At 38.9% G+C, this 23135-nt stretch overlaps 1 protein-coding gene across 5 annotated transcripts in view; it reads left to right on the top strand.

Moving 5' to 3' along the window:
- Positions 1-23135, top strand: part of LOC122557827 (uncharacterized) — a 77077-nt gene that overhangs the window by 9587 nt on the left and 44355 nt on the right. For 2 of the 5 annotated variants that reach the window (XM_087996576.1, XM_087996573.1), the window contains exon 2: positions 15159-15275. The exons of the other annotated variants lie outside the window; for them this stretch is intronic. The gene's annotated coding sequence lies outside the window, so the exon portion shown is untranslated. The remainder of the gene's footprint in view (positions 1-15158; positions 15276-23135) is intronic. 5 annotated transcript variants of the gene reach the window in all.

The raw sequence follows: 23135 nt of genomic DNA, 5'->3' as shown, positions 1-23135 counted from the left end.
ATATAAAATACCTGTTTAATGCCTCAGCCATTTCATCATATCCCATGACTAAATGCCCCTTCTCGTCCCTCTAGAGGACTAGTGTTTACTTTTACCACTCTTTTTCGTTTTATTTATTCATAGAAACTTTTGCTATGTCTTTTTTTCTCATGTTCTATCTTACTTTTCTTTTTAGCTCTTTTTGTGGCTTTCTGTTGACCTTTAAAGCTTTCCCATTCTTCTAGCCTCCTGCTGATCTTGGCCACTTTGTATGCCTTCTCTTTCAATTTGATAGCCTCCCTTATTTCCTTGGAGACCCATAGCAGTTTACCCCTTTTCTTACAGTCCTTCCATTTCACTGGAATATACATTTGCTGAGCACTTTCAAAAATTGTTTTGAAAGTCCTCCATTGTTCGTCCACTGTCCCACTATAATGTCTTAGTTTCCGTATACTTTAGCCAACTCCTCCCTCATCCTATTGTAGTCTCTCTTGTTTAAGCACAGGACCCTGTGTCATGGGATATGATGAAATGGCTGAGGCATTAAACAGGTATTGGATTTTATCTTCACACTTTCTCTCTGTATTTTATTCTAAATTCAACTATACTGTGATTGCTCCTTCCAAGAGGATCCCTAACTATGAGGTCATTAATTATTCCTGTCTCATTACACTGGACCAGATATAGGGTAGCTTGCTCCCTCATGGGATCTATTACATATGTTCAAGAAAACAATCACGGATCCACACAATGAACTCCTTCTCAATTCTACCCTGACCGAGCTGGTTTGACCAATCGACATGTGGATTAAAATCCCTATGATAATTGTTATACATTTTTACAGGCATTAGTTATTTCTTTGTTTATTCCCCCTGCCCCCACCATGTGATATTATTTGGTGGTCTATAGACTATCCCTATCAGTGACCTTTTCTTCTTGGACTTAACTAATAAATTGCTAACACTCAGTTTTAATTCTTGTGGGAAGCCTTGGTCCCAACATTGACAAGAAGCTGAATTCCACAGCTTAGGTGAGAATGACTTCACCTAACATCACACTAGTATTTGACCAAGTATAACATTAATCAGCCCTAGCAATATTGAGATCAGTAGACAGCAGGACAAATTCCACCCTAGTTGGGATTAATATGTAGCACAAAGAAACATGATTGTCATTGTTGGACACATTTAATAGTGCCCTGCTTTAGGGCAGTTTCCTCGAACCAATCGTCTTAATCTGCTTTAACAATGTTATATCCTCCATCATAAGGTGGGGATTTTTGTGATGATTGCACAGTGCTCAATTTCATTACAACTCCTCATAACGGTGCAATCCATATCTGCTTATGGCAAGACCTGGACAGGTTCAAGCCCAGGTTAAAATGTAGCACATAACAACTGTGCCACACAAAAGAGTACTAACCAATATAAATGCATTATATTGATGAATTTCCCATCATCAAAGTCCTGAGAGCAGCTTGATCAGAAATGTAACCTGATAAATACAAGGTCTATAGGAGGAGGTTAGAGCTGTGTTTTCTGGGTGAGTAATTTACCTCTAGACTAGAATCCCTACAGTGTGGAAACAGGCCCTACAGTGTGGGAACAGGCCCTTCGGCCCAACAAATTCACACCAACCCTTTGAAGAGTAACCCACCCAGACCCATTCCCCTACCCTACTAAACTATCTATACAATGACGAATGTACCTAGCCTATGCATCCCTGAACACTGGGGACAATTTAGCATGGCCAATTCACCTAACTTGCACATCTATGTGATTGTGGGAGGACACTGGAGCACCAGGAGGAAACCCACACAGACACGGGGAGAATGTGCAAACTCCACACAGACAGTCACCTGAGGCTGGAATCGAACCCGGGTCCCAGGCGCTGTGAGGCAGCAGTGCTAACCATTGAGCCACCAAGCCATTCTGTTATGCACCAGGCCATACCCCCTCAAAACACTTCAGGAAGGTAGCCCAGATCCTAACTTTTCTAGTTGAGAAGGTGTAAAGTGGATATTCCAGAAGGGATGCAGCTGGTCAAAACCCCTCTGTTTCAAAGAAAACAGAATTTATTTACAGAGTACCGAATGAAACACAAACAAGAGAGAACAGAATACAGAATAACCTAACCTATCCAAAAACCTAATACATCATCCCAACTTAATGATGCAGTTCCAAATTCCTGCAACAATCCCCATAAATACCCCTTGGCAAAAAGGTAAAATCAAATACAGGGTCTTACAGGAGAGAGAGCGAGAGAGAGAGAGATTCAGCATGGAACACCTTCTTCCATTTAGCTGTTTCTTTGACCAGCAGCTGCAAAAAACTGGCTGCTAAAACCAACCAAACCAGAGTAAAGCTGAGCTAGGAGAACTGGCCACTCCCCTCTCATTGTACAAGTGGTTTCTTAACTTGTAAGCCTTTTTTCTGAGACAGTATCTGCTAGCTACATTCAAACTGGCTCTAACACTCATCCAAACCAGACAGAATGCAACTTCTGTGTTTATGACTCTAACGGGAAAACAAACTTGTTACAGTAGCATCATCCTCACATCTTTCACCCTCAGCCAAGCATCTTAACAGCACATTTTCAGCCATCAGAATTCTTTCCCTTCCATGATCATTTGAGTTTTTTGTGTGTAAGGCATTAATTTACTTTCACTGACTTAACGGAATCCTGTCTGTGGCCTGCAGTTATTTGCTCTTCAAATAATCACCTATCAAGACAATTCCTGCAAACCCAAAGGTCTGTTGTGCTACTGTCCAAATCCTGTGCTTTAACAGGATCACTGATGTGTGATAAATATTACAAAAGAAAGCACTTTTCCCAGACATCATGGTTATTCCCTCTTTGCAATTCTCAACTTGGACTTGGTTGGAATGAAGGATGTATGCCTGTCTTTTGGGGGACCAGAGGAAATGACCACCCCTTCAACATCTTATATTGACACACAATATCTCATAAAGACATTGGATTTAGCATGTAGGAGGAGTCCTATCTTTTAAGTTATAACTTCATACATGGCACAAGCCAGGACTGTGATAGAATAGATCTTGAATGAGTGCAGTTCCAATAATGTTCAAGAAGCTCATCAACATCCAAGACAAAGGGGCCATTTAACTGGCACCCCATCCACCACTTTAAGCATTCATGACTTCAGCACTGGTGCATTATGATTATCATATGTGCCATCAACAAGATCCACTCCAGTAGCTCGTTAAAGCTTCTTCGGCAACAGTTGTGAAACTTGTGACGGCCACTACCATCAAAGATAAAAGGCTGTGAGCGTTTAGACCACTTCAACCTGTAAGATCCAGAATCCTGAGTTGGAAATAAATCAACCTTCTTTCACATCAGTGCTCAAAAGGTTTGGAACCCCCATCTTAACAACACAATGGTGTACCTTAGTCAAACATTTTGCAGGACTATCTATCCTTTTGGGGAAATTAAAAATGGTAATTACTGGTCTTGCCAATGATGCCCACAACCCCTGAATAACATTTTCAAAAACAAAGGCATAAGAATGTGCCCAAAAACACCTTTTATTTTGGTTGAAAAGCATAACTCAACACATTTCTATTTCCCAACAATCACAAAATACACCTAATCTGTTTTTACTTTGTTCATTTGACCTGTGAAGACTTAAAAGGAATATTGCTCGATAATAAGTGCAAACCTTTAAACTTTGCTGATGATTCCATGTGCAATGTTTAACTTTTATATTAGATATTTCACAATATTATATTCTTTAACCTCTCTTTAAATGATCTCTTCTTTTGAACGAAGAGGTCAAGGTTTAAAGAGATAATTATTTTATACTCAACACTTCACTGATGAAGCTGAATTAATCTAGTTTAAGGTTTAACTTTCATCATATGACCTATTGGAAGCAATTTTTTTTAAGTCAGTCCCATATCACTGCACTAAATAATCCTGTTTTAAATAAATATCTGTAATGTTTCCAAGATATTTAAGTTATTGCTTGCATCTAACAAAATTACATTCTCCTGTCAGTCTTTCTTTAACTGTTTTCATTTGATAGTGCAATTGATGCCAGCCTTCTTTGTTCTTTATGTTGTCCCCACAAGCTGTTGTGAGTATAATGGAATGCATCGTAAAATCTAGAACAGTCTAAAGATGAATTGATATCTCACATTTACAATTGGGACACATAATTTTGTCAAATATATTTCTGTCATTTCTTTTTCTGTATTGTCAAACTATGTCTTAATTAATTGGAATTGTTTTTGATTCTGAAGAGGTGACGAAATCATCCAATATAAGATCAGATGTATAGCTACTTTTGTGGAGCATCATCAACTTTAATTTGTAGTTATTTTGAAATTTGATAACGGTCATTACAGAATGCAATCTATATAATTTTAGGAATGACTGTATGTCTTCTGCAGAATTTAGAAAATTGATGTATGCGGTTGGATTCTATGCATACATCACATAGATGGAGACCATCTAGCCCAGTGTTCCTGAGCTAGCTCTGAGCACAATCTAATTATGTCCACTCTCATGCTAAAGTAGGCTATTGTACAAAATGCGGAGGAATGGGATTGTGGGAGATATAGCAGTATGGATCAATAATTGGCTTGCTGAAAGTAGACAGAGTGTGGTGGTTGATGGGAAATGTTCATCCTGGAGTCCAGTTCCTAGTGGTGTACCGCAAGGGTCGGTATTGTGTCCATTGCTGTTCGTCATTTTTATAAACGACTTGGATGAGGGCGTAGAAGGGTGGGTTAGTAAATTTGCAGACGACACTAAGGTCGGTGGAATTGTGGATAGTGACGAAGGATGTTGTAGGTTACAGAGAGACATAGATAAGCTGCAGAGTTGGGCTGAGAGGTTGCAAATGGAGTTTAATGCGGAAAAGTGTGGGGTGATTCACTTTGGTCGGAGTATCTGGAATGCAAAGTACTGGGCTAATGGTAAGATCCTTGGTAGTGTAGATGAGCAGAGAGATCTCGGTGTCCATGTACACAGATCCTTGAAAGTTGCCACCCAGGTTGACAGGGTTGTTAAGAAGGCATACAGTATTTTAGCTTTTATTAATAGAGGGATTAATTCCGGAACCATGTTACGCTGCAGCTGTACAAAACCCTGGTGCAGCCGCACTTGGAGTATTGTGTACAGTTCTGGTCACCACATTATAAGAAGGATGTGGAAGTTTTTGAAAGGGTGCAGAGGAGAGTTACTAGGATGTTGCCTGGTATGGAGGGAAGGTCTTACGAGGAAAGGCTGAGGGACTTCGTGAGAGAGAAGAAGGTTGAGAGCTGACTTAATAGAGACATATACGATAATGAGAGGGTTAGATAGGGTGAACAGGAAGAGCCTTTTTCCAAGAATGGTGATGGCGAGCACGAGGGGGTATAGCTTTAAATTGAGGGGTGATAAATATAGGACAGATGTCAGAGGTAGTTTCTTTACTCAGAGAGTAGTAATGGTATTTAATGCTTTGACTGCAATGGTAATAGATTCGCCGACTTTAAGTCGTCATTGGACAAGCATATGGACGTACATGGAATAGTGTAGGTTAGATGGGCTTCAGATTGGTATGACAGGTCTGCGCAACATCGAGGGCCGAAGGGCCTGTACTGTGCTGTAATGTTCTATGCTTCTATGTATTCCCTCAGTTTCATGCCTACTATCCAGAACATAACCTGTTTAAAATACCCATCCCTGTCAGCCTGCTGTAGTTGCAAGGGAGTAAACCACACACTTAAATGCTTTCTTACATTGCAATACATTCCATGGTGTTGCATTTGCTTTAATGTTGCCGTTTCTAAAAGTGTAGTTTCTATTGATGTTTTTGAGAAAGAACCGTTACAGTAATGCTTTAAAATAAGCCTTCTGCATTTGTCATTATTGTCCATTTTTAAGTTTTAAATTATGTATTAAAAGTTAAAAGGAATAGGATAGAAAGATACTTCGCAACTTTCTTTCATCACTAAACAGTCCTGCGGTAGAACTTAATGTTATCAAAATAATTTGTTAAATATGGGATTTAATCAGAATTTCTTTCCAAATATGGGGGGGCAACTTTAAAATACATTACAAAATGTAACAACTTGCTCCAGTTTATTCTTTCCAGCCTTTTCTTAATTAGAACAAAAACTTGCATTTATACCTTTTAAAATAATAATCCATCTTAAGGATCATTGTAGAACAGGGTATGGCTCAGAGTCACATATTCAGCCAAATGATCCAAACCTTGGTCAAAGAGATAAGTACTAAGGAGTGTCTTAAAAGGAAGAAAATGTATAGAGAGTTTTCGGAAGAGCTCGATGCCAAGGCACCTGAGGGCGCAGGCAACGATAGTGTAGCTATTACAATAATGGATGTACAAGAGATCAGAAATAGAGAATGTAGATATCTTGGAAGATTATGGAGCTGGAGAAGGTCACAGAGATATGAGTGGGTGAGGCCATGGAGGAATTTGGAAAAAGGGTGAGAATTTTTAAATTCTTGACTGAGATCCAGCATAGTTTAGCAAGAATTAGATAATCATAGAGTCATAGAGAAGTACAGTACAGAAACAGACCCTTTGGTCCAACAACAGAAGATATTAGTTAGGTAGGATGTCATTTGTGATTATGAGAACTGTTTTGATACTGTGACAAAGGTGCTGAAAGTGAAGACGAGGACAGTAGAGTTTCAGATTACTTCAATTATCCAGATTTGTGATGGCGGAATGCTGAATGAAGAATCAGAAAAATGATGGAATAGTTGAAGTGTCACAGGCATGAATGAGGGTTTCTGCAGCAGATGAGCTGAGACACAAAATCAGGAGGAGGTAATAGGCAGCCACAGTGAGTGCAGTAGATTAGACTGGAAACTCACTTCTGGATTGATTATGACAGCCAAAATATAAACAGTTTGGCTTCATTTCATTGCTGTGAGGGAGGGTGATGGAATGAGTAACTAGGGAATGGAGATTGCATGGACCCCAAAAACAATGGCTACAGTCTTCCCAATATTTAATTGAAGAAAATTGCTGCCTATCTAGTACTGAATGTCAAATAAGAACGTAATATAAAAACAGCATAATAATTCAACAACAGAGGAGGAGTCGAGAGAGATGGTGATGGTGGTGAAAGTTAATGCTATGCCTTCAGGTTATGTACTAAGAGCCCACATGATGCTGAGAAGTAAGATGGGGATAACAATAGATCCATGTGGGACACTAGAGGTAGTGGTGACCAATCAGGAAGAGAATCCAGGCAAGTGAGAGTGGAACCAGGACAGAGTAGTCCAACTTAGATGGACGACAGCAAAGAGGTATTGGAAGAGGGTAGTGTGGTCAAAGGTTGCAGACAGTCAAGAAAGTCAAGGTGGGAAACTTTGTCATACTTATTTAGGATGTAGTTTGTGACTTTGAGAGCTGTTTTGATACTGTGGCAAAGCTGAAACTTGCTTTGAAGGATTCAAACATGAACTTTTGGAAAAATGGGAATAGGTTTGGGATACGTCATCAAGGACTTTGAGGAAAGAAAGAGCAGAAGTGCAACAGTTCTTTGTGAGGATTTGGCTTTTTGAGGATAGGGTGATGATAGCAGAGAAAGTAGGGTTTTAGAAGATGCTCTGCAGTATTTACTGGATTACTCAGGAACTATGGAGTTAATATATACATATGATGGAATATTCTCCACCTCCTTGAATGGATGGAGCTCTGAGTTCACAAAACATTTATACTGGCCAGGAGGAAGCAGATCCCTGGATTAAATCTCATCTATCCTTTAAACATTCACTTCATGATCAACGACTCTCATCGGTAGCAGTGTGTACCATATACAAGATGCATTGTAGGAACTGCTGAGGCTCTTTCAACAGTACCTTCCAAATCCACATACTTTTCAAAGTGGTGATTAGGACCAGAGTCCAGAAATCCCATGCCCATTTCTGACAGATCTCATTTCACTGGGAAGGAGAAGGTGGAAGGTGTGCCTTATAAATGAAGGAAACCCAAACTCCGCGGGTCTATCACAATTCACTGCTGAGTTCAAACTGATCCCATTTTTGCAAGGAGCTTTTCCCAAGGTGGGTGTGGTGAGATGGAAAATCTTTCAGTTTAACATACCTGCATCATAAATGAAAATCCAGCTGGTTTAAGTATATAGATCACTGAATTCTGTCAAAACAGAAGTATTATGGAAGCAAACATTAAACATTTATGCATACAGCTTGCTTTAAAATTAAAATCTTGTGGTATTGAATTGTGCCTGCAGGGGTTTGTACTGTAAGTATGTTTCATCATCATGAAATATTTGAGATGCTGGTATCTGTCAGTGTTCAGAAGAATGATAGGTAATCTTATTGAAACATATGGGGGAGGTGGGATGTTATAAATGTGGACCTGAGACCACCATTAGAGGACCTGTGATCTTTTTGAACAGTGGAGCATGTTTGTGTGTACACACAGTTCTTCCAGAGCGTGATAGTTGCGTTCATGTGCAACCCTGCACTATACAAAAATCGCGCAATACAAACAACACTTGAAGTGCTGGCAATCTAATTGTGTTATAGTCAACAAACTCTTTAAATGTTTGCACTTTAGAAACAGCATTCCCTATTCATCCAATCACATTACAGCCAATTTGTAACAAAGTCGCATTATGCATATACCACTGCCTGTTTGTTGATTACATTGGAGGATGTAGCTATTGTATGAAATAAAGAACTGTTGATGTGTCAGGTGTAGGTATGAAACAGTCCATTGAATGATGGGTACAGTGCAATTCACCAAGTAGCTTTCTAGTTGGCTTTAATGATACCAGTGGAAGGTAATTGGAGTAATTTCTCTTTTGTTCATTTCTGTAGTTTACCTGTTCCATTGTTATCCATGAATGGACCTTCTGAGTATTTGCTCACAAATTAGGGACTATCTCATGTAATTTATTAGAGTTTATGCACATTGTTACTCTGGAGTTCATTGCAACACATCGCAAGATCTTATTGTTATAATATTCATATCGTACAGTCATCTAAATATTTGCTGAAACTATGAGGAAATGACATTTATTTTTAAATACTTCCTAAACATAAATGTACACATTGCATTGATAACAAGTGTATCATGCAAGTCAAAATATAAAAAAAATTTAGGTTGTCACATGTTTGATGTTGTGTCATGCTTAGACCATAAATTATTTTTCATGGAAGAGACAAACATAAAATAGGAACAGAAGTAGGCCATTGGCCCCTTAAGCATCGTCTGCCATTCAATAAGGTTGTAGCTGAACTAATGGTATTTTGAATGGCCCATTCCCATTTACCAAGATAACCTCCGATTGCCTTGCCTAACAAAAATTGATCTATCTCTGCCTTGAAAATATTTAATGACTGCATCTCTACCATCTTCTGAGGCAGACAATTCCAGACTTGTGCAACCCTCTGAAGAAAAAAATGTTCACTTCATCTTTGCTAAGATCAAGTCCCAATTTTAAGATAGCATCCCCTATCTCTGAACTCCCACACTTCAAGAAATATCCTTTCCGTGTCCGCTTTGTAAAGACCATTCAGGATCTTATACATTTCAATTAAGTCACCCCTCACTCTTTTAAACTCCAGGTGAAATAAGCCCAGTCTATCCAATCCATCCTCATAAGACAATCCATTCATTCCAGGTATTAATCTGTAAACTGCCTGTGAACCACCACCACCAACAACAACACATTTACATCTGTTCTTAAATGAGGAGACCAGAATTGCACATAATATTCAGAATATTCCCTTTATACCTGAAGTATAGCATCCTTGCACTTGTGTTCAGTTCCTCTCACACTAAAGGATAGCCTTCTCAATTACATGTTGTCCCTGCATACTAACATTTTATGATTCGTGCATGAGAACATTTAATTCCCACTGCACCTCCAAATTCCACAGTCGTCTCATTCTTCACATTTTTCCCATATTGTGCTCCATCCGCCAGATTTTTGGCCAGTTATTTAATCTTTCTATATCCATCTGCAAACTCCTTATGACTTCTTCACAATGTACTTTCCTAACTAACTTTGTGTAATTTGCAAATTTTGCTATCATACTGTTGCTTCCCTCATTTGTATCAGAGATGTAAGCTGCTGAATGTCTTGAGTTGTTGTCTGTTTGTGAATGATGCCACCAGAACATGCAGGAGTGTTACCAGCTTCCAAGCAGTATGATTCAATTATTCTTGTTTACAAAATCCACTGCTTTGCTGTGGATTTATAACCTGTCTGGCTATGGCTTCAATAGTTTCCCTTAATAATGAAATGTGCAAGAGTTTTAATGCATTTGACTAGCAAGCGATTTTGGCATGAATAAAGTTGGTTAAAGGAGTTATGTGTTAGGATCAGAATTGCTTCAATTAGAAAATGACTACATGTATTGTTGACATTGAATAAGTGTTATTATCAATAGATAATTACCTGTACTGCTGTCCAATTTGCTATATTGCAGCTGATCTAGTACAGGACGCTCAGCTTATCCAATTCCACTTGTCCTGCTGCTATGGTTCCCGAGTAGAAAACTGCATACATAATGAACTCATTGCCCTGCTGTCTTACGTTTCTCTGGAGAATTAGTGGCTGGCTGAATAAGTCAGTTAAAAGCTGCACTACTGGAAAGCATTTAATTTTTAATTAATGATACTCAGTGGCAGACTATGTTGGTATGCTAAAACCAAAGCTAGTACATAAAGAACGTAAGAACAAGGGTGGGTCATTTGGCCCTTTGAGCCTTCTCAGCCATTTAATCTGCTCATGGGTGACTTGATTGTGCCCCCAACTCTTTCTTCATTTATGCACTCGCTACCATTTCCCCAACCCCCACCCCCCATCACTCTCTTCTTTATAGATCAAAAATCTGTCTACTTCAGCCTTGTAGATGTTCAATGACCCAGCCTTGCAGCACTTTACTAGTCGTAGACTGGGAATTTAAAAATAGCCCCATTCATTTCCACTCTGTTTCCTCTATTCATGTTAATATACACCTCTGATTCCAAGAGCCCTTATCACATTTCTTTTGCAAATCCTGGTGTACTACCTTGGCTTGTCCCTTGTTATATGCCTTGCTTTTTAATTTTCAAACAACTTGGATAAATTCATCAGACACAATTACCTTTTCATACAGCATATTGACTGATTGTAGACTGAATGTCTATACTCTTGCAGCTATTTCCTTTGGATTAAATTCCATCAATTTCTAAATGAAAAGTATTAGACCAACAGACCTATAGTTTCCTGCTTTCCATCTCCTTCTCTTGAAGATAGTTTTTCAATCCACTGGGACCTTTCCAGAAAGGAGGAAACTTTGGAAAATCACAACCAATGCATCTACTCCCTTTGCAGCCACTTATTTTAGTCTCTGCTTTTCTTCAAGAAATTTGTTAAAGGTGCAATGTCAGTGATGAAGTTTGGAATAAACTTGCAATGGAATTAACTCCATTTTCTAAGCATCCTCATCCTATGCCTTCACATCTTGTTTAAACTCTTCTCTATAGACCTAGTTAAATAATTCACCAGGATAATCCTACCAGCAGCATTCCCAACATAGTAGACCACAGTAGCTGGATCTTATCCCTACCACTCCCGCATCCCAGTCCTCAGCCACACAGGCTACAAGAAAATCTTACTTGTTGGACAAATACAAAGACTATGCTTCTCCAGCGTTATCTTCAGGCTGACCATACCTTCACGCCTAGTCACGCCTTCCCCATCCTTCTCACAGATCACATCTGAAGAACTTAACCTAATCAACGTAACTGTCTTATGTGACAAGTATTAAGGAAATGTTTTCCTTCCTAATGCACCAGAATGTCCAAATTTTGGGTTTTTGCTCATCAACTCTGAGCAAAAGGTTCTTAAGCTGCAAATATTACAGAGGTTGTTGCTCTGGATCATGCTGCTAGCCCATCAGTTTCTAGAATACGTCACCTTCTGTAGCATCTATATTATATAGTGTTTAATTAATTTTGATTTCAAGATTAGAAATACCACTGTAATTATCTGTAGTTATATGGTTTCATGAGTTAAGCTGTAAGTTTAATTATAGTTCTATCTCCAGTTTTAGCTTAAACTAGTTTTGAGGAAAAAAGCCTTAAATTCAGCAACCAATCACCTATCTTCTAGCATAATTATTGCCTCTGGATTTTAACTGTCTGATCTCGATGTCTCATTCTCCCTCTTCTAGCCTTGATGAAGACTAAGATTGCTTCTCTCACAGTCTGTCCATTCTGTGTTCTGTAGAGCTAATCTTAGTCATTCTTGTTTTTTTCCCTTATAATCATTCGTTTGATGTCGGCTTTGCAGGTCGGCCAGCATTTATTGCCCACACCCAGTTGCCGTTGTGAAGGTGATGGTGAGTTGCCTTCTTGAACTGCAGTAGTCTACATGCTATAGGTTGACCCACAATGTGTTTAGGGAGGGCATACCAGGATTTTGACCCAACAACAGTGAAGGGATGGCAATATATTTCCAAGTCATGATGGTGTGTGGATTGAAGAGGAACTTACAAGTGGTGGTGTTCCCAGGTATCTGCTGCCCTTGATCTTCTAGATGATAATGGTCGTGGGTTTGAAAGGGGTTATCTTAGGACCTTTTGATCTCTGCACTGAATCTTGTAGATAGTATGCACTGTTACTACTGAGCGTAAGTGGTGGATGAAGTAGATGCTTGTGGATGTGGTGCCAGACAAGTGGCTCCTTTATCCTGGATGGTGTCAAGCTTATTGAGTGTTGTTGGAACTGCACCTGTCCAAACAATTGGGAATATTCCAACACACTCTTGACTTGTGCCTTGTAGATGGCTTTGAGGAGTCAAATGTCAAGGGCAGTGGTTAGATTGCCTCTACTCAAAAACTTTATCTCAGACAGTTGTAAATTTACTACAGCAGATTTTTTTTTTTATTTTCACTGGCCAAATAATCAGATTTTTTACAAGTGATTCTTTGATTCTCATCAAAAAGCAATTGGAGCCATTGTTTCATTTTAACTGGAGAACTCCAGTTCCACTCTGAACTCATAAGATTTAAGAATTTTTCCAAATTAGTTTTAGAGAGTGGGAGATATGGTAGTGGGGGGAGCAGGAAAAAGGTGTGACAGCGACATCAGTTAGTGGGTTTGATTCTGCTAGCATTCTTTGATTATTGATTACAGTGGTTAGCACTGCTGCCTCACAGCATCTGGAACCCGGGTTCAGTTTTAACCTCAGGCAACTGTGTGGAATTTGTACGTTCTCCCCGTGCCTGTGTGGGTTTCCAGCAGCAGCTCCGCTTCTCTGCCACAGTTCAGGGATGTGCAGGCTAGGTGGATTTGTTGTGTTGATGAGGGTGGGTTGGGTCTGGGGGTATACTCTTCAGGGGGTCGGTGCAGTCTCTATAGGGACTCTATAATTCTACAGTAGAAAATGGAACATTTGTTGTGTTTTACTTTAGTTCTCCATAATAAACAATTATTGTTTTCTAGCACAAGGGCTAAATTCCAGAAAGACGGTGGCAGAGCTCCCAAAATATGGAGCTTGCTTGTCATTTTTAAAATTGCAGTGTATTAAGTCTTTTCACATTCAAAGGAAGGAATCTATAGCTCTGTGTAAAATCCAGTTATACCAGATGATCTGGTCAAAAAGAGGTTTCTCTTTGGAAACAGGTAGAGTCAGATATGCTATAATGCGCGTTTCTTCAAAGCGAATTGGCTATGTGATTGAAAAATTTCGACCAGTATTTGTAGAACACGAACTTTCCTTACATGTATTGGCTATAATGCGATTGCAGTCCAATTGGTTTAAATGGTGCAGCTATTATACAATTTTCTTATAACACAGGATCTCATGGGAATGGAACTATCGTTTTATATCAGAACTGACTGTAATTGGCATTCATCATTCAGTTAGTTATTGGAATTTCAAATAGGTCATTAAGCATAACGAAAATTTTGATATTGCGTTTATGGAGTGGATTAAATGTATTTTCAGTGACCTACTATCTTTACCACAACTGAGAATGTCTAAGCGTTTCATGTTTCATGTTTGCATAAGCATGTATGATTGAAACTTGGGTGTAATGTAAGGTATCTGAATCTATGTTTTAAATTATATGCAAATTCAGTTGTTGTTAGATTTAGCATTTTATCGATCAGTGAAGTAACAATGCTTTACAAAAAAAAACATTTCTAGCCACCAAGAAGCAAAATCCATCTGAAAACTATAAATTCATATGAAAATAAGTTATTTGAATTAAGTGGAGTAGATTGCTAGGTCTCCATGTTTACACATTGGCGGGAATTTCTTTACTCCTGTTTAGATAGTCTGCATCCTGAACAAATGGTGATTTTCTGAATGAACATTTACAGGTGCTTAACTACGTATAGAGTTAAAGAAGCATTTCATAAAAGGACTTATCATTCTAAATCTATTCTGCTGAGCTGGTTACTGTAGATTTCCTTCCCACAATGGGAATACAAGGACAATATGATTAAATTAAACATTCCTTTTCAGTTTTGTACTGTAAAACCTGAGTTATGCTATAAACTTTCATAGCATAGTTGAATAGCTAAAGAATCTACACATGACAGAAAGGTGTTGAATGCACATTTTACTGCATTTACCATACACCTATTTTCCTATGGTTCAACAATGGCCAGATTTCCTGACTGTGGTCCAACGTATTGACGTATCATTACTAAAATGAATATGTTTACATTATAGATCAAGTGGTTTGAAACTAAAGCTATTGAATGAGATTGCTTGTAAAAAGCTATTGAGAGCTCTTGTTAAACATTTTAAAGTCTGTCTGTGAATATCATTTCCAAAAAATCCCTTTTGTCAATTGCTGTGTGCAGTTCAACTGTTTATTCAGTGGTAAATAGATTTCAAATACAACATTTTGGAAGGTAAATTAATTCAAAAATACTCAACAAGGGGCCAAATAATCTTTGAATTCGGCAACTATTTTGAAAACTATAGCCTCAAAAATGAGTATTGATGAAATTAGTGACTAACTGTCTAATATGTTCATGAACTTTCTTTATCCACTATTTTAGGAAAGGTGGTTATTTATGTTCAAAAGATAAATTGTGGAGAAACATGTTTGTCTCCCTTTCTATTATGTCATTTTCTGTGTTACAACAAAATATTTTTAAGGACTGGCGTGTTAAGATTTTGGATAAAACTAACATTTTCCATTCTTCTTCTTAGTATACACATGCTGTCAGGGATTTTCATGTGGAGTTGTTGGAGGGACTCCTTCATAATCCTGGGGCAAATAAGACAACCTACAGATAAGACTAAATCACTTGATTTCTTTGGCAGGAAGTAAGCAAATCAATTTTAAAACTACTGACTAAAGTTCATTGGATTAAAATTGTGTGATCAAAGTGCTTGGCCATTTTCACACATAGCAGCTGGCTAATTATAACATGCAGTCACAAGAGACCACATTTGAGTCTGATGTTACACATTGATTCTAAATAAAGTGACTATGAGCAGTTTAGAGAATTGCTTCCTGTTGACCTCTGCAGTTCACAGAACCTGGAATAGTAATTAATTGAACTACTTTTCTTCAAGGATGAGAATTCCCTTTAAAAGTTTTTAAAAAAAACCACCGACAACATGGCCTGAGATCAAAATGCAATAAGTTAGATTCCTGGTCTGTGGTGAGCTGACCTTATTGCAATTGGTAGTGAAGAACTAGAATTGTACCCTGGAAGATCCCACCCATGATGTGCATATTTTCATCAGTTGTTGTATACCTGTGTAGATATCAGCTGAAAACAGGTTGAAACTCAGTTGTGATGTTATGGGGAAGTAACTGGAGAGCAACAAATGCCAAAGTTATATTTTTCAACAATAATATCTCCAGGAGAGGAAGAAGCTGGAGGTGATGAGATTTACAACTCGAAATGTTCAACAAATTTGGGAAGATTGGAAAGAGGTGAATTAGACAGTAATTCTCTTTACTTTTGCAAAAAGAAGTTCTGCTGTGTTAAGAGTTGTTGGAATGAATTATTTTAATTTAGTTAATTTGACTTAAAACAAAAGATTCATTTTTGGCAAAGGAAAGGCTTTTTAGCCCCTCAAGTGCATGTTGACTTTCCATTCAGCAATTCAGTCAGTCCCAATCCCAGATTCAGTTCCTGTAATTCTGAAATTTATTGCCTATGCTGGCCTGCCCAGTTTCCTTTTGAAGATTTTGACTGTTTCTGCTTCCATCACCTTCATGAGCAGTGAGTCATAGAGTCATAGAGATGTACAGCACAGAAACAGACCCTTTGGTCCAAACTGTCCATGCCGACCAGATATCCCAACCCAATCTAGTCCCACCTGCCAGCATCTGCCTTATATCCATCGAAACCCTTCCTATTCATATATCCATCCAGATGCCTTTTAAATGTTGCAATTGTGCCAGCCTCCACTACTTCCTCTGGTAGATCATTTCATACACGCACCAGCCTCTGTGTTTTAAAAAGTTGCCCCTCAGGTCACTTTTATCAGTGAATTCCAGGAGTTGTCATTGAAATAATCCCATACTAACATGAATTTATATAGATGATAAACAGTATAGCTTGCAGGAAGTTTGTTTAAATGATGATTATGAAAATGGTATTAAAAATTTTCCTCATCATTGAAAATACAAATTTGTGCTCAGCACCTGGGAGCTTATACTTTGGCTTTGTGTCTGGTATTCTGAGAAACTGTAACTAATTTTTAAAAATGTTCTCTAATTAACTATTCAGCATTTCAGACAACAATTTTTATGCAGAAAACAGGGTATCATTGCAAGATGTGATCACACCTGAGTGATATAAAACTTTGAGGTTACACAATGATAATAACCACCCTCCTTTAAAGGTTTAAGATGCTTCAAAATGCCAACTTAAATGTTTTCTGAAATTTCCTTTGTCTTGTTCTCCTGAGCTGAATAGTTTGAGGATGGACATTTTTGTCAGTGAGAACTGATACCAAATCCAATGTGTCCAATGTACAATTTCAGCTGCAAACTACCAGAGCAGAAAATGTGAACTCAATCAATCAAAATGAGAAAGAAGCACAAAGATTCCAGGTCCCATTTGCTTCAATAGATTGATCTTTCACTTTTGTTTCGTGGAAACTAAATTTGTACATCTTTTAAAATAAATTTTATTTCCATGGTTATTTTTAACATGCTTTGAATCCAGAATATTTAACTTCTGTCTGAACTCCATAAAACCTTGATTCAAATCCATTTTCAAGACTGCAATATCTTTGGATTCAAAGTTAACATTAATAAATTGCACCTTAATCAGACTAACACAGGTTCTGTTGCAAATGTTCTGTTGCAAAACAAATGTTCTGTTGCAAAACAAAAGATGCTTTTACAATGATCTCTGCCCAAACCCTCACCAACTTAAAGCACCAGTTTCCTCTGCTAACAACCTCAATGGTTATGCTATAACTGACAGTTATTAAGTGTGGGTCAAATTGACTGCCCACATTTCAATTATCGCAGTTTTCAACCAAAATTGGCTTTTGTCATTTGGTAAATCGCCACTACTAACCTAACTCTGGCCACTCTTTACTATTTTTGAAAAACACATTTTCCTTGCCAGAGAGGCTATATTGGATATATGTTGCCTTACTGTCACCAATGCTGCTGGATGAACAGCATAATTACAAACCTAAATAGGACTGCTTTCCTTTGCAACATCTCTATCCACCAGGACTTCCAGGTCCCTGTTTGATAATGTGCCCCTTCTCAAGCATTTTCATAAAACAACATTAACCAAGATGGGTAGCTTTGGAATATGGGTGCCTACATGGGTGCACAGTGGCCTTTTAAATAGGGCACAGGCCATTGTCTTTCAGCAGATATCCCACTCAGTGGCAAGTTCTGGGAACTGCATCTTGTAAGATGGGGATGGAAATTAGATGAGGGATACCATGGGTGGTATAGGTAATTAATGAGGTTTGCTATAATACAATGAGAATAATTACTGGACTTTGTGGTGAGAATTTCTCCAAATAACTCAACAAACTCACACTTAGTGAAAAAAAACATAAGATGGCAACAATGTTAATAGGGCTGGACTATGACACATTGTTTTGGATATAATGCGTCATAAATTCTTGAGGTTTTTTTCCAACATTCACAATCAGATTTATGAGAAAATAATTGCTGAAGATATTAATGTCAAACATGTACTTGGACTGACAGTAGGGGTTCTTTTGAAGCTTTCAGTCAATCAAATAAGAGTTAAATGACATTCCAGAGCAATGCAAAAAGTATTTGTTTGTTCACCCACTGTTAAGTACATGCTCTTTTAATCACCAGTTCATGTGGTGCTAGGCTGTGAAAGTCTGATGAAAGCTTCATCTATTTGTCATGCTGCAATTAATCTGACTGGCACTTTCTACAATGCAGAGGCTATAATTTCATCATTTTTTAGTCTAAAACAGGGTATAGATAGGCTAGTTCTTTTAACTGTGAACACAAACTGAAAGCACCCATTCTGTGCACAGTCAGGGTTATCAGAAGCTTGCGTGCCTATGACACTGGAAGCATTGTTCCACTGGGTGTGTAATTAGTGCTGTATGTTCTTGCCAACAGTCAACAAAAATCAATATCTCTGGGTCCTGCTGAACCAATATCCTAAGACTGAACTGTTATGAGCAAATTCTGGTTTGTATCGTGAACAAAAATATTTATCATCCTGTCATAGTACATTGATAATCCTGCACAAGGCTTAAAAAAAATCCACAAACTCACAATTATATTCTTAAAGCACACACGTGTTTTACCTGTACAGTTTATTTCAATTGCTTGTAAATGATTGTTTAATAACCTGAAGATTCACCACTGACTGGGTGCAGGTGAGTACTGAAATTGCTTGTTTGTAGTTTTCATTCCCCCATGACATTTTGCAGGTTAGATTCTACATTGGTTACTGTCAAACTCATTGGGGCCTTGCTTGGATGAGAGTTCTTTACAGTGGGACTCAATGATCAGTTAGAATGCTGTTTTCTTCTAGGATTAGGATTGTTGTAATTTTGTTCACCACGACAGCTCTTTGTAGTAATATAAATGCAGAAAGTGACAGAATGGTTGGCATTTTGAGGGGAGCAATGAAATCATGATATTAGGCTGGTATGCCACACGAGCAGAGGTTAGAAGGCAGAGAGCAATCTTATAGTATCGTTGGGGATGATTAAATGAACGGTTTGCAGATATGACAGTCAGTCACTTAAAAGATGAGGCTGGACAGAAGTTCTTGTCAGACAAAGCTGGCACCTTATTTTAAAGGTAACCATTAATACTTTCCAAGGTAGCAGCTTGGATTACTGTGGGAGTCCTGGAAGTCAGAGCAATGACGTAGGACAAAGCAAGTTTGGTGCCCATTTTTACTGAAGGTGCTCCACCAAGGGAAATCCTTTTCCCTTAGAAGAAGGGAATAGGGAGAAAACAGAGGAGTTGAGTATAATATGGCTGTAGTGTTGAACAATGTGTTCTGCCAAGGTGGGTCAAATGCATAACACTAACCTTGTAGCCTTAAATATCATTAAAGGCAAGTGTGAAATTAGGAAACAGATGCCCAACCATTTGGCAGAAATATCTAGGTTACCCTTGGTTGCCACATGCAGCAGTATCTTTTATCTGTAGAATACCAATCATTTAGAGTAAGCTGAATGGCCTATGCAGGAGGGATCTCTGTGGCACCACAACGGACACTTAGTATGGCCTACGTATGGATAAAGCAAGTGTCTTTTAGCTGTGTAATGATGGGTATCTCTGTACTTTGTAGAAGAGAGGGAATACAAAAGAGAGATCAAGAACTGGTGATGGCATGTCATTCATGATAATCCCCAGCTCTGGCATGTCCATGATGGCATTGTCTGTTGAAAGTGTGCAGACCCACATAGCATCTGGATATCAAACCTACAGCTCAGCAAGCAAACCTACACCCTAAATCCACATAGCATCGTAGAGTCATGGTGATGTACTGCATGGAAACAGACCCTTTGGTCCAACTTGTCTGTGCTGACCAGATATCCTAAATTAATCTAGTTCCACTTGCCACCATTTGGCCCATATCCCCCTAAACCCTCCCTATTCGTATACCTATCCAGATGCCTTTTAAATGTTGTAATTGTACCAGCCTTCATCATTTCCTCTGGCAGCTTGTTCCATATACACATTCACCCTCTGCGTGAAAAAGTTGCTCCTTAGGTCTCTTTTAAATTTTTCTTCTCTCGCCCTAAGTCTATGCCCTCTAGTTCTGGATTCCCCCCCCCCCCCCCACCCCAGGAACATACCTTGTCTATTTACCCTATCCATGCTCCTAATGATTTTATAAACCTCTATAATGTCACCCCTCAGCCTCCGATGCTCCAAGGAAAACCGCCCCAGCATGTTCAGCCTCTCCCTATAGCTCAAGAAGAGCCTCGTCCAGCAAGCTGGCAGTGGATGCTGGAGATGTGCACCGACCTGTATTCATCACTTCCTCCATGAGCCCCGTGAAGCATTGTCTGGGAGAAAGGGATACAAACCACTACTTGATGCTTAATCTCCCAAAGCATGCAGGGAGGGACAAGTATGCTCATAAAGGAAAGAAGGGAAGATGCATGAAATACCTGGGGGTACGATACAGGTACTGCTGGTCTGGGCAGTAGGTTCCTATATCGATGGATGGTGAAATGAGAACTTCAAAAGCCACAATTGCAGAGAAGGCTCCTGCAGTTATGCAGAAGACCAGCAATATGCCATGGTGCTCATGACCTTGGGTAACTGGAGGATGACTGCTATAATCATTATGAGCCAAAGAACAGAAAGATTAGCAACCTGTGTTCACCCCAGCTGACAATAGAGTAGCACCATGTTGGAGCACTCACAGGCACATGGGGAAATTCCATCTGGTTGCTGTTCGGTTTCACAGGATGGTATTGTATAATTAGATGTCAGGGCTGTTCATTTATCTTCAATGAATTCTGATGTGCTGCACCACAAAAAAAAACATTTGTGTATACATAAACTTTTAGGTCATTTACAGATTAAAAGATATTGCCAGGTATTTAGGAGGTACCACAGCAAATGAGGTAATTTTTTTCCTTACGCATGTTTGTCATGAGATGGCAGCTCCAAAGAAATTGTGAGGTATTCAAGGAAAGCAATTTAGATGATTTATTTGATTTATTGAATGGGAAAGCTCATAATGAATACATCTGGATAAGTGAGCTATGAATCTTTCTGTGCCCCACATCTTGTTGTTTCTTGCCTAAAATCCCCAGAGCTGTTTTCATATTGTGTCTGATCACCATCGCTCTTATATTCTAAATCCTCATTGTTCAAAATATCTCTCCTCTGCAGTAGCAGATTGTTCATAGTGTGATGAAAGATGTCTGATTAATATCTGTAAGCAAAAATATTAATTTGGGGGTTTGGAATTTCAAAGTAGTTACAAATGAGTTTTTGTTAATGGGTTTTAAAAATAAGTACGTCTGACAGTCTTTTTGGACATGACCCAATCCAGTACGTATCAGAGCAGAGATTCCTGTAGCGTAAATGGAAAAATATTTTTTATTGACATGTGATACAACAGATGGGATAAACATTGAAGGCCATGAGTTTAGTTTTGATTCAGGATAATCAAGGATTGATTTTAGTTTAGAAAAGCCAGAGATCGAAGGCTTTAAAGTGCAGTTTGTTTTGCCTGAAATTCCAAGATTCTTTCCAACTGTGTTCTAGATAGCTTTATTTTGTTTGATTTTTTTCCTTTTCTCTTTTGTGTAATAACCTTCTGTTCTGTTGTTAAAGAAAATCTGCAGCCTTGTGTAAATATGCTTCAGTAAATGATCACCATGTTAACTAAAATCTGAAAAGTCATCAGTCCAAATTTATTCCTGGGTTTGGCTTGTCCAGTAGTAATAACAGCTGGGATCATAACAACAGCACATCATGTCACCATGATATATGAGACCCTTGCCAGCACTTTATGAAGTGCTACACTGGATCTGTCCAATCTTGATGTCACACATGTTCTTCCAAACCAGCTATCGTATCTCTCCTCTGCATGTGTGTTTCAGATTTGCACAGGCATAAGTACCAACTTTTCAGTGGCTAACCCTTGTCACTAACTATCTGTGTTTGAAGGCATGCAGCTGCTGGAGTGGAACCTGGAAAGGTCTTAAACTGCCTTGCCATGTAGCATTTTTGACAGGTTCCTGGAAATTGTCTTTCCCAGGAGGTCTTTGCAATAGTGGCAGACCTGTTATACATGTAAGCAAGTGAAATCCATTTTCATTGACGAAATTTGTGGCCTACCTTGTGGGAAACTTGACCACACGTGCAGTTGATGATAGCTTGAAGAGCATCCTACCCAGACCCACCCAGTCATTCTCGTAACTCCGCATTTATCGAGACCAATCACCTAGCCTGCACATAAAAGGACATTAAAAAAAATCATGTTGTGGCTGTACGGGACATTGGTTAGGCCACTGTTGGAATATTGCGTGCAATTCTGTTTTCCTTCCTATTAGAAAGATGTTGTGAAACTTGAAAGGATTCAGAAAAGATTTACAAGGATGTTGCCAGGGTTGGAGGGTCTGAGCTACAGAGAGAGGCTGAACAGGCTGGCACTGTTTTCCCTGGAGTGTCGGAGGCTGAGGTTTACAAAATTATGAGTGGCATGGATAGGATAAATAGACAAAGTCTTTTCCATTGGGTTGGGGAGTCCAGAACTAGAGGGCATAGGTTTAGGGTGATTGGGGAAAGATATAAAAGAGACCTAAGGGGCAACTTTTTCATGCAGAGGGTGGTACATGTATGGAATGAGCTGTCAGAGGATGTGGTGGAGGCTGATACAATTGCAATATTTAAGAGGCATTTGGATGAGTATATGAATAGGAAGTCATGATTTGGAGGTGCCGGTGTTGGACTGGGGTGTACAAAGTTAAAAATCACACAACGCCAAGTTATAGTCCAACAGGTTTAATTGGAAGCACACTAGCTTTCGGAGCGATGCTCCTTCATCAATTGATAGTGGAGGGCTCGATCGTAACACAGAATTTATCATAACACAGGATGCCCGGAGGCATGGGACATTGGGGAAACCAAGCAAAGGCTATGACAACGGATGAAAGGGCACCACACAACAATCAACAGACAGGAGGGTTCCCTCCCAGTTGGGGAACACTTCAGTGGTC

This window comes from Chiloscyllium plagiosum, unplaced genomic scaffold (assembly GCF_037043375.1).
Source record: "Chiloscyllium plagiosum isolate Xiang-an unplaced genomic scaffold, Cpla_swu_hap1 HiC_scaffold_18, whole genome shotgun sequence".
Taxonomy (NCBI): Eukaryota; Metazoa; Chordata; class Chondrichthyes; order Orectolobiformes; family Hemiscylliidae; genus Chiloscyllium; species Chiloscyllium plagiosum.
Note: the sequence above shows the minus strand (reverse complement) of the source record. Positions and strands in the feature narration are given on the sequence as shown.